This window comes from Camelus ferus, chromosome 15 (genome assembly GCF_009834535.1).
Source record: "Camelus ferus isolate YT-003-E chromosome 15, BCGSAC_Cfer_1.0, whole genome shotgun sequence".
Taxonomy (NCBI): domain Eukaryota; kingdom Metazoa; phylum Chordata; class Mammalia; order Artiodactyla; family Camelidae; genus Camelus; species Camelus ferus.
Genome location: NC_045710.1, coordinates 30,591,899 through 30,603,265, shown reverse-complemented (window position 1 = coordinate 30,603,265; position 11,367 = coordinate 30,591,899). Strand labels below are relative to the sequence as shown.

Below are 11,367 nucleotides of genomic sequence, written 5' to 3'. Positions count from 1 at the left end.
GATGGGGGGAGGGGTCTCAGGAGTCCTTTCTGAGTTGGTGATACTTGAGCAGAGACCTGATGTGACGTCAAGTGCCTTCTCTCCAGGAGGCTCCTCGGCTTGCTGAAAATCTCCCACCACAGCTGCCAGATTTTTCCTGCTGCCCTCACACCCCAGTTGCTGGGAGATACTGAGACCCACGGTGACCTGGTGGAGATGCCTTGCTCACCAAAGGACAGTGGCCAGGAAGGACCTGGCCAGGAGACTTGTGCTGTAGGGAAATTCTTCCTGTCCCTCATGTTTCTTGCCTTTTCCTCACCACGGTCAGGGATTTCCCACCAATGGTAACATTTGAGTGAATAGATCACAAATAAACCACACAGCCCTGTGGGAGGGAGCCTGGCCAGGGCCTGGTCGTCTGGGTCTGAGGGAGAAGTAGGGCCCTCCTGTCTGCAGAGAAACCAAGGACTTCTTTACCTTGAAGTAATTGAGGGAAAGTCTTAGTGAGTTTTGTGAGCTTATAAATCACAAGACAACAGAGTGTTGTTGTGGGTGTTCAGATCAAGGGGACAAGAAAGAAGAAAAGGGTCAAAATTACTCCTAGTGGGTGCATGTTGGTCTCAGGCAAAGCAGGAGAACCTGGGGAGCAGAGGCAGGACAGATGGATGCATTGTAGGACCCACAGTCGCTCCGGGCTGGGATCTGGGGCTCTAAAAGACTCTACAGCCCCAGCCAGAGTGTGCTTTTACGAGTGTGTTTGCTAAATGTGGTGTATGTGGCTTCTGGGTGGAGGGAGGAAGGCCCACATGGCCTTTCCCAGCCTCTCCCACTACCTGACTGCCCCACCCTAACTGCCCACCCTGGTGGAGCCTGGCCCTAGCTGAACTCCCACTGAGTGTGCTTCTGGGGGTGGGCAATGGTGGATGGATGGCAAACAAGACTTCCTCCTGCCAAGACGAAGTGGGGCTGGCCAGGTTCAGGGGTCCGGCCACCCTCCAACTTGGAATCCTTCCCATGGGCTGTGTGGCTCGGGACTTTGTGAAGCAGACAAGTGCCACCAGTTCTGTTTGGAGACAAGTGCAGGAAACCCCAGTTGGGTCTGGGAGCTGGCAGTGTTCTTCATAACCTGCCTCTCACTAACTGGGAGACCTTGAGTGTACCATTGGACCTCTCTGAGCTTGTTTCCTCATTGGAAAATATGGATGATAATACGGTTTTATAGGAAGGTTAAAATGAGATAAAGATGTCAAATGTGTTCGGTCAGCCCAGCAACTTCAGGCTTTTCTGACCAATACATTTTACATATTGACCCATTACCTGCAAATATAATCAAAACAAAAATTTTCAAACTGTAGCTCATGGCCCAATGGGTCATGACCCGCAATTTTTAAATAGGTCAGTGCGTTCAACATAATAAGTGTAGGTTTACATTTATCCTTATTATGTTGAATGCATTGATCTATTTTACTCTATTTCATTTTTTTTTTTTTTTAATTGCAGGCCATGACCCATTGGGCCTTAAACTACAGTTTGAAAAACACTACTATAAACTGTGGAATAGGATACAGAAGCTTGTATGGTTTCACAGCCTGGAGAGCTTGGTGGGAGGAGAGCAGGGTGGGAGCTGCTACCCTGGGCACCCCCGCCCCCCACCTCCAGCGCGGCCCACCACTGCGTCTCTGTGGTTGACTGGAGCTTTCCTTGGCAGCTGTCTGCCTGACTACCCCCAAACCTCCCTGTGACTGCACTTAGCCGCATGCTAAGGCCAGGCATGGCTTGCTAGACTCGAATGGGACCCAGGGACCACCTCATCCCTCACTACTTTACAGAAGAGGAAACTGTAACCTTCCCAGCCAGGGAAAGTGATTTAGTCAAGACCACCCGGCGAAAGGTGACAGAACCAGGACTGAAGCTCAGGAGTTGCTTGTTTTCACTTGGCTTGTTTTCACTTGCAGCTCAGTCTCCTGCCCGAACCCCACCTCTGGGGTCTGGGAACCACCCCTGACCCAAGTACAGTAGAAATAAAGCAGCAGGGTCAGCCTCGAGTGTGCACTAGCCACGTGGCCAAAGGCAAGCCCGTTAATGCTGCTGAGCTTCAGTCTCCTCCTCTGTAAAGTAAGTGTGCTGCTTCTGCTCTTCCCAGCCTGCTTTGCAGATTCAATAAGGTGATGTGCATCAAAGAGACTGTGAAAAAACACTTAAATGTGCTTTAAAATTGAAGGCTTCTTGAGGGTCGGGGAGAGGTTGACTGGGTGAAGTTCAGGGTGTTCTTTAAGAAGGTGAAATTGTTCTGTATGATATTTTAATGATAGATACACGACACTGCATTTTTTGAAACCCATAAAACTTTACAGCACAGAGTGAATCTTAATGTATATACATTAAAAAAAAATCATTTAAGAGGCCAGGAGATCCCAGGATGGAATGCAGACTATGACAAACCTATCTGTATTACAAATGTATGAAACAACTTCGCTCAAGTGGGGGGTGGGGGGAAGTTTCGATTTAGATAACTTTGGAAATGAGTAGTGTCTGTAAGACTAAAGGCAAAAGAAACTGCATAAGAACTGTATGCTGGTTGATGAAGCAGTTTCCCGTAGGGTATGAGATAACACTTCTGAAACCCCTATGCATGTATACTGGAATTGGACCACTAAGTAAATGGATGGTGGACAGTGGGAGCCAGATTTCTCACTGTGGGAGTAGGAGGTGGAAGGTTACAGACAAGCAAAGGGAGAAGGCTAGTATGATCCTTGTGCTCATGGATTAGAGTTGTAGACATCAGTATGAACTCAGGTTTACTCTAATATAGATTCAAATGTTTACATATAGAAATATTGATAGATTGGTGTATATTCGGTAAGTTGAATAGACACACAGGTTAGGCTACACATGTATATTTCCTTGTTCTATCAGCTGAGAGGGCCTAGAAACTGAGATACCCCAGTACCAATGGGCACATTTAGTGGCCAGATCTTGGTTTCCAATACCATTCTCCAATAAAAAGAACCAGGGCTCCTTGGAGAAATGGCTGGTTCTAGGACAGGAGGCAGGAAATACAAAAGATGAAGCTGGAGCCTCTTGCAGTGCCAGGAAGTAAAGAAGTGCAAAATAATAATAATAATAATAATAATAATAATAATAATAATAATAATAATAATAATAATAATAATAATAATAATAATAATAATAATAAAAAATGGGAGTAGGTCAAAGGGACACAGGAGCCAACTGAAAGAGCTCCAGTGACCAAAGCTGGAACAATCTGAGCAAGAAAATAAATATAATTGCGTTGGATTATTAGCCAAAGTATAAAATACATTTTCATCTTACATAAATGGATTAAATAATTAATAATTAAATAATTAGGTTATTAAATAAAACAAGTAAGTTCGGGGAGAAAAACAAAACTCCAGTGCAGAATTCCCAGTGATTTAGTTGACACTTTGCACTCAAGGAGGAGCTTAGCTCCCCACTCCTTAAATGTGGCTGCACATAGTGGCTTCCTTCCAAACAGTGCAGTGTGGAAAGAGGACAAAAGTGGAACTTGATAGTGGAGAAACCTGATGAACACCGCCTCAGCCAGGTGGCCAAGTCGGCATCGACAATGGTAAGTCATGTAGGTAGCATGTACCCTGGGTGTGATGTGACGAGACGGCACTTCGCCTCTGTGGTCTTCTCCCCCAAACCCATAACTCCAGTCTAACCATGAGAAAAAGCATCAGAGTCCGGACTGTGGAATAGTCTACAAAATCCCTGACCAGTGCTCCTCAAAACTGTCGAGATGATCAAAAACAAGGCAAGTCTGAGAACCTGTCACAGCCAAGAGGAACCTAAGGAGACATGCCAACTAAATGTAACATGGTCCCTGGAAAAGAAAAAGGATGTTGGGCAAAAAACTAAGGAAATTGGAAGAAAGTATGGACTTATGCTTTAATAATAATGCTCATAGTATCACACGGCTAACAGTAATATATCAGTATTTGTCTACTCATTGTGACAGGTGAAACAGGCTAACATAAGATGATAATAATAGGGGAAACTGGGATAGACAACATAGGAGCTCTCTGTATCATCTTTAGAATTTTTCTGTGAATCTAAAATTATAAACAAAAACTTTATTTAAAGACTTGAAAGCTTTATGCTGGTAATTAGTCACAGCTTATGGCTGAGACAGGTAGAACTGGGGGAATGCCTCTAGGAAGGTTTCAAGGAAGTACAGAGAGGATTTCGGGAACTGCTCGGGGTTGAGAAACACAACTTGGGAGGCAGGGCCAAGGAGGAAGGTCTGTACATGCCCCAGCCTGGGAGGAGGCACAGGAGGGAAAGGATGCCTTGAGACAGAGTGTTTGGAGTCCTTCTCTGACCTGGCAGGGGTTCTGGAGCGGGTAGGGAGTAATAGCTTGGCTCATTGTCCTCTTCCCGGACAACCTCGTTGTACCTCTGGGGCCAGCCCTGCTCCTCATCTGTGGGCAGTTCCCCAGAAGAGCTCAAGGTTCAGCTCTGGAATCAGAAAAGCTCTGCCACTTACCAGCTGGGCGACCTTGGGTAAGGTTAATGCCCTCTCTGAGGCTCACAGCACTCATCTAAAGTGGTGAGAAAACCTGCATGCGATTGAGGTAACTGAGATAATGCCTGTGAGGCCAAGACCTGGCACACACTGGAGACTTACTTCCCTCTGCTCAGCCCTGAGCAAAAGGTAGCAGTGAGCGGTAACTCCCTCATTCCTGAGATCCAGGACTTCTTCTGAATCCCAGGCCCCATGTAGCAGTTTAAAAACACAGTCCCAAATTCTGATACTCCTTCCATTAGACCCCTTTCCTTTGAACCTGGGTTACATCACTGCTTCAACCAACAGAATATGGCAAAAATGATGCCCTGCCAGTTTCTGGGCCTAAGCTTTAAAAAACTGTCAGTTTCCATTTCCTGTCTCTTGGGGGTCTCACTCTTGGAACCCAGCCACCATGCTGCGAGGAAGCCCGAGCAGCCCATGGAGAGTCCTGCACAAAAAAGAGCACAGTCCCAGATCTCGGTCTGGCCTGATCTCCCAGCCAGCAGCTGGTTCTCACTTGCTAACCATGTGAGTGGATCATCTTGCCCGTGGGCCCTCCTGTCCTCAGATGAGATGCCCCAGCAGAACCTAACCTTTCTTACCATGCCCTGCCCAGATTGTAGATTCATGAGCTAAACAGATGGTTGACGATGTTTTAAGCCACTAAGTTTGGGGATTGCACAGCCACAGCAACTTGAACATCCAGTAACGGGTGTGAGCTGCGATGTGGTGGTTTGGTGCTTAGACTCTGAAGCCAGATTGCTGGGTTCAAATCTGGGCTCTCCGACATACTGATTGTATGACTCTAGGCAAGTTACCTACTCTCTCTGTGCCTCAGTTACTTCATCTGTAAAATGGGGATATTATAGAATTGTTGGGAAGATTAAATAAACATCAAGTACATAGAGAAGCATGTACATGATTATTCTGCCAAGTCAAGTCAAGGTGCCAGCCCTTCCTGGATGCTGGGGTGCTAGCCAGCTGGGCTTACCTTGGAGTCATCTAAGACTATCCTTGCTTAGCCACTTTGATCCCCCAGTGGACTTCCCAGGTGCCGCCAGCCTGCCTCTCTGGACGATGAGTTATTGCTCTGCCTGTGCCTTGCTCACTCTCACTGTATTTGGCCCCCTGGTTTCTTTTTACACCTCTCTGATTCTGACCACCTGTCTTCCTTCCTTTGGGCTGGGTTATTTAGGGAATAAGAAAGAGTTGTTAGGTGGATGTAGAGTCTACTTTGTGTGTGGAGGAGGGGGTGGTGCACTGGTGAGAGGGAAGTTTAGTTCCTAAACTTCACTGGGAAACAGAAGCTTATCATTCACACCCCTTATGGGAAGACATTGACTTGTTGCTGAAATAAGACTCCAGAGAGAACAGGACACATTCTGAGTGAGTCTTGCTGTGGGGAAGCCAGAGAGTTTTCACAGTCCTTCTTAGAAACTGCCTGATGACCTGCAGCAGACTCAGAGGAAGCTAGGACCTTGTCTTAATTAGATTTAGCCAGAAAAAAAAAAAAATGAACACACTCTAAGAGACTTTTCCCTGTCTTGGTGCAGGTTCTGAGATCTCAGATGTGCTTCTGGTCCAGCCTGCACCACAGGACTCGGGTTTCACCAGCTCTGGCAGCTCCCTTTTGCTGAAGGAATGCAGCGACCTGGGGCACAGGGGCATTTCTTTGAAATTCCTTTGGAAGGGGGAACCACTTCCTGCCCCAGCCTGGGGAGCTTGGAGAGGGGAACTGGCGGGTGTCAGGAGAGCAGCCTGAGTTTTGGAGCTTTGCAGGACCTACACCCCTACTTAAAGATGGTCACGTAACCTCCAGGAGCTCTCTCCCGAGCCTTGGCCTTCAGTTCTTCCCCTTCCCCTTCGGTTGAAGTGCCTTCAGTTCCACCTTGCGCTGGGAAGAATAGCTCACTTCATAGTGCTAGGAAAGCCATGATGATGAGGACCTGCAAGAAGAAAATTTGGAAACCAGCTGCCTTCCTCCCTGCCCTCAGGGGAGACGGAGAGCTGGGAGGATTGTGAGCCTGCACCGAACTGGATGGAGAGGATCTGGGCACAGGGAAGGCAGTCGCGCCCCCGCAGGGAGGACAGGTCTGCCACGTTGGCTCTATGCAGGAGCTCCATGGCCTCCAGCAGGACTGGGGCCTGACTGCCGGGAGAAACAGGAGGCCAGCTGGGAGGGGGAGCTGTGTGAGCATTTTGCCACAGCCCCACCTGGGCCTGGGCCATCTGACTCCCAGGAGGAGTTGCCGAGAGCCCTGTTTCTAGAGAAATTTGGGGACTGTTGAGTGGGGTCAGTGTGCGAAGCAGAGAGAGCCCTGGGTCTGAGTCAGCACTCTGCCACTGACCGTGGTGACCACACTGGGCAAGTCCCTTAAACTATTGGAGTCCCACTTATAAAATAAGGACAGTATTGCATACGTGGGCACACTACCACCACCGCCGCCGCCAAGAAGAACAAGTTTCCAGGGCAAAGAATTTTTTTCACTTGGGAAATTCTTTGATATGTCAGCATGTCCTATGAATCACCAAGAGGAGACAGAATAGAAGGCATTTCCCAAACCCGATTGATCTCAGAGCCGTTTCTGGAAAGGAAAGCCTCTCTTGGAGTGAATGATCTATTCAGTAGTTCTCTGCCCTGGCTGGCTGCACAGTAGAATAACCCCAGAGCCTACAAATAAATGAGTAAGAGCGTGACCTTACCCCAGAGTTATGGAATCCCGGTGGGACCCGGCGGTTGTATTGCTTTAAGGCCCAGGTGATTCGGGCAGGCAGGATTGAGGGACTGAGGTCCATGGAACTGGACCTGATGGAGGACCCCTCCACAGACACCTCCCACAGTCCGCACAGCAGGCTGTTGTTGAGGAGAGGGCACGAGATGCGCGCTCCCTCAGACGCACATCTAGATGCCTCCAGCTCCTGGCAGGGCTCAGTGGGTGTCACCGTGTTGAATGGAGGTTCAGGCTTGTGCCTCCCGGACCCTCATGTCCCTCAGCCTCTGCTGCCTTTAGGGTACCTCCATGGACACATGTGCACCCCCGCCCTGACTTGAGCAGCCCCACCTTCCTGGCACGGCTGGGGTCCCCCTCACAGGTCTGGCGCACAGTTGGCTCGAGGCCCAGAATCTGTCTGCAGCTTCATTGAGATGCTGCCCCAGCTCTGCCCTAGTTCAGATTCCAGAGCCCTAGGCATCCACTCCAGCCTTTTCCTGCTCCCTCTCTCACCCTGGAAACAGGTCTCGGTTTCTGGGGGCCCAGGGAGGGAGGTGATTTGTCCCCTGGTGCTGACTGGTTGAGGGGGGAGGAGATCCTGCAGAGCTATGCAGCGCTGGGGAGGCCGGCTGGCCCACCCTCAGGAAGGGGCCCTTTCTGAAGTTCACTGCTTAGAGGGAGTGTCTTGTAGTGTGTCTTCCCCTACGAGAGTGCCTTTTTCTAATATGCACAGACGTGTCGGATGTGCAGATGGTGGCCTGGTCTGGGTACTGTCTTCTGGCGGCCTGAAGGGTTCAGGCCTAGAGCCCCGGCCCAGCCCCACCCCATGATGAAGACAGGAAGCACCTTCTCCTGAGACTCCAGGCCAGCCCAGCACCCCTACAAGCCTGGGAGGAGGGCACAGAGTGCGTGGCTGTGGGGAACCTGCCTAGCCCCAGGCATTTCCTGAGCCCAGAGTCTCTGTCACATCCACTTGGTTGGTGACGTGACTGTGGGAACAACCAGGTGAGGAGCGACAATCACAGTTTGTTTCCTTGCCTTTCAGACTCCATGACACTTGGGGATTTTCTCTCCCTAAACTCCGGCATGTGCACGGTCCACAGCCAGCATGAAATTCCAGGGGCGGCCCAGGTCTTTGCCTCCCAGTTAGACGCCCCTGTTCCAGAAATAAGGGCACGCGGTTTGGCCCTGGCTCCGCTGTTCCTTCATCCCCTGTTCCCTGGGCCCCCTTGTGCTCATCTGGAGACGAGGCACTTGTGCTTTCCAGACGGGGCTGCAGAGGATTGGCTGAGGTGAATCTGGGGGCGGGTGCCTGGCTGCTCGCGTGTGGGCTTCCCGCCTGGAGTGGGGAGAGTACAGTGGCTACTCACCCAGATTCTTTTACCAGCTGCTGTGAGACTTGGCCACTAAGGCTCACTGTGCCCCCCTCCTTTGAAGAACTGTCCTGGCAGGCACCTCCCAGGTACCCACCCCTCCACCCTCAGCCTGCAGCCAATGACTGACCCAGGACAACATAGGCTGGGCCAGCGCCGTGTTCTAAGTCTTCTCTGGAGCAACACGGGATCAGGCTTCAGCTAGAGGCCACATCCTTGCCTTGGTTCTCCCCTGCCCCACCCTGCTTCCCTCACTGCCCTGCTCCCAAAAGTACCCCTGCAATTCACCATTTTCACAGGGATGCCCCATTTAGTTCAGGCTCTGCTTCGAGGAACCTAATGTGGCCTCCGAGAACTCCGAGAGCTCCTGGCTCCAGACGCGTGTGGCTCTGTGACCAGGAGGAAGCTGATCAGGGCACAAACCATCCTGGCAGCAGGGGCTCAGGGCAGACAGAGGTTCGGGGGAGCTTAGGAGCCTGAGCTGGACAGAGAAGGAAGGCCAGAGTAGGGGCTGCTCAGCCTGTATCCTCCTTCCCTTGGCCTCTACCCTGAGCCTGGCCTCTGAGAGCCACATATTATTAGCCTGTCTCCTGCGGACACCCAGTCCCTGCCCTGGTGGGAGTAGGTTGGCAGAAGCCAGACCCTTGGCAGGAAAGATCCTGGGAGAGACTGAGTACTGGGTCTTCTCCCAGCATGGAGAAAGGGCTTGACTGGGATGAAATGGCTGGAATAGCTGACTTGACCCACACAGTTGGCAGCTGAATTGTGACTTTGGGGAAGCAGGCTTCCTGCCCCCTTCCTTCCCCTTTCCCGCTAGGAGGAAGGGGTCTCGTAACTTCCCTCCGTCCTGCTGATTCTGCTGCTCTGGGTGGATGGGCAGGTGGAGCAGCTTCGAACACAAAGGCAGGAGTACAAGGCGGGCATTTCGGGCACTCCCGCTGGCCAAGTTGGGGACTTCTTGGGGTTCTTCACATTGTATCAGGTAGACCTGGCTCTGATCTCAAAGAAGAGAGGAGGAAAGACCTTTAACCCTTGGGCCATTCTGACTTCCTCCCCCATGCCCCTTCACACAGCGCTGCCTGCTTGAACATCAGGACACCCTCGGGGCATTTGGGGAAGGGCAATCTGGAAGAGGTTCAGAGGGAGACCAGTGCCCAGCTGAAGGGCTGAGGAGGAGGACGTGCTGGGTGTTTTGCTCACTTGCTGACGTTCCCATGTTGGACTGGCCTGCATCAGCACTCCTGGGCCAGCGCAGCTGGTCGCTGATGTGTGGCGGCCACCACTTCCTGTGCTCTGCCTGTGGGAGGCCGCCGGCACCAGCAGACACTCTGGCCGCAGCAGGTGGAAGGAAGGTGGTGGCCCTGAGGCCCCAGTGCCCAGCTCTGAGGGCTGTGGTGATTGTGCTGCCAGTGTGTTTACCCCAAACCTTCCTTCCTTTCACTGCCAGGAACCAGGAAAGCCTGAGGCTCCATGGCACATTTAAACAGGGAGTGACTGTGGGGTTTGTGACAGTCTTACAACCACAGGCACGTGTGATCTGTTTCGGGAGAATTGATGTATCCTTTCTGAGGACAGGTTAGCAATATGGGTCTCAAACCCAAAAGATGTACATACCTTCTGACTCAGCAATCCATTTCTGGGGATTGATCCTAAGGAAATAGTTGTTAAGTTCATACAAGGTGTGTTCCTAAGGATGCTTATCAGCCTTGGTTAGAACTGATACTGGGCAATGGGAGATTGGTACATTCACACAATGGAGAACTTGACAGCCATTTACACAATGATGGAATTATCAACAAAGCTGCCATGAACATTCTGGTACATGTCTTTTGGCAGGTATAAGCACGCGTTTCTCTTGGGCAGGTACCCAAGATGGAATTTCTGGGTCAAAGGATAGCTGTGTGTGCAGCCTAAGTTGGTGCAGCTAAACAGTGATTGTTCCAACCAACCCTGCCCCCACCACTTTGTGGAGCTCCACACGGCCCGCCAACTTCACCAGCACTTAGTATTGGTCAGCGTGTTGCATTTCTGGCTTTTCTAGGAAATGTGTAAAGGTATTGCCTTGTGGTTTTAGTCTGCATTTCTAAATATATGTCTACAGAAAAATAGATAAACATACTGTTGTATAGTTATAAGTTGGAAATGTACACAGCATTTAAATAGAATGAACTACTGATTCATGTAACTACATGGATGGACCTCAAAAAACATGATGCCAAATACAGAAGGGTATATATACTGGATGAATCCATTTAGATGCAAATCTAATACAAGCAAAATCAATCTAGAATAATTGAGGTCAGTATGGTAGCCCATAGAGTAAGGGAGGTATTGACTAGGAAGGAGATGAGGGAACCTTTTGGAGTATTGAAAATGTTCCCTACCTTGATCTGGGTCATGGTTAAGTAAGTGTGTATGTAAAATCTCATCAAACTGAATAACTTTGCATTTTGCTGTATCTAACATACACTTATACTGAAAATTTTTTTTAATTTACCCAAAAAGAAAGAAAATAATGCAGCTCTCTGTTGAATAATCTGGAATTGTGTTCAAAATATAGTAAATATAAAAAACAGTTTGCAAAATTCTTTGGATCGTTAGCACTTCCCTCATAAACTCTTCCTTGGTGAAAGTGTAGCGAAACTTATTTTAAGCTAACATAAAATGTGGGGGTTATACTGAATAATAGTTTTTGAAAAGGATTCAAAGTGCATAGGAAGCATTGTATAGATGTAAAAAATAACTCAGTTGT

At 49.6% G+C, this 11,367-nt stretch overlaps 1 long non-coding RNA gene across 4 annotated transcripts in view; it reads right to left on the bottom strand.

Annotated features, from left to right (window-relative positions):
- Window positions 1–3,898: 3,898 nt before the first annotated feature.
- LOC116668959 overlaps window positions 3,899–11,367 on the bottom strand; it is a 199,235-nt gene continuing 191,766 nt past the window's right edge. For all 4 annotated transcript variants that reach the window (XR_004326281.1, XR_004326280.1, XR_004326282.1 and 1 more), the window contains one exon: window positions 3,899–6,477. This is a non-coding gene — a long non-coding RNA (uncharacterized LOC116668959). The remainder of the gene's footprint in view (window positions 6,478–11,367) is intronic.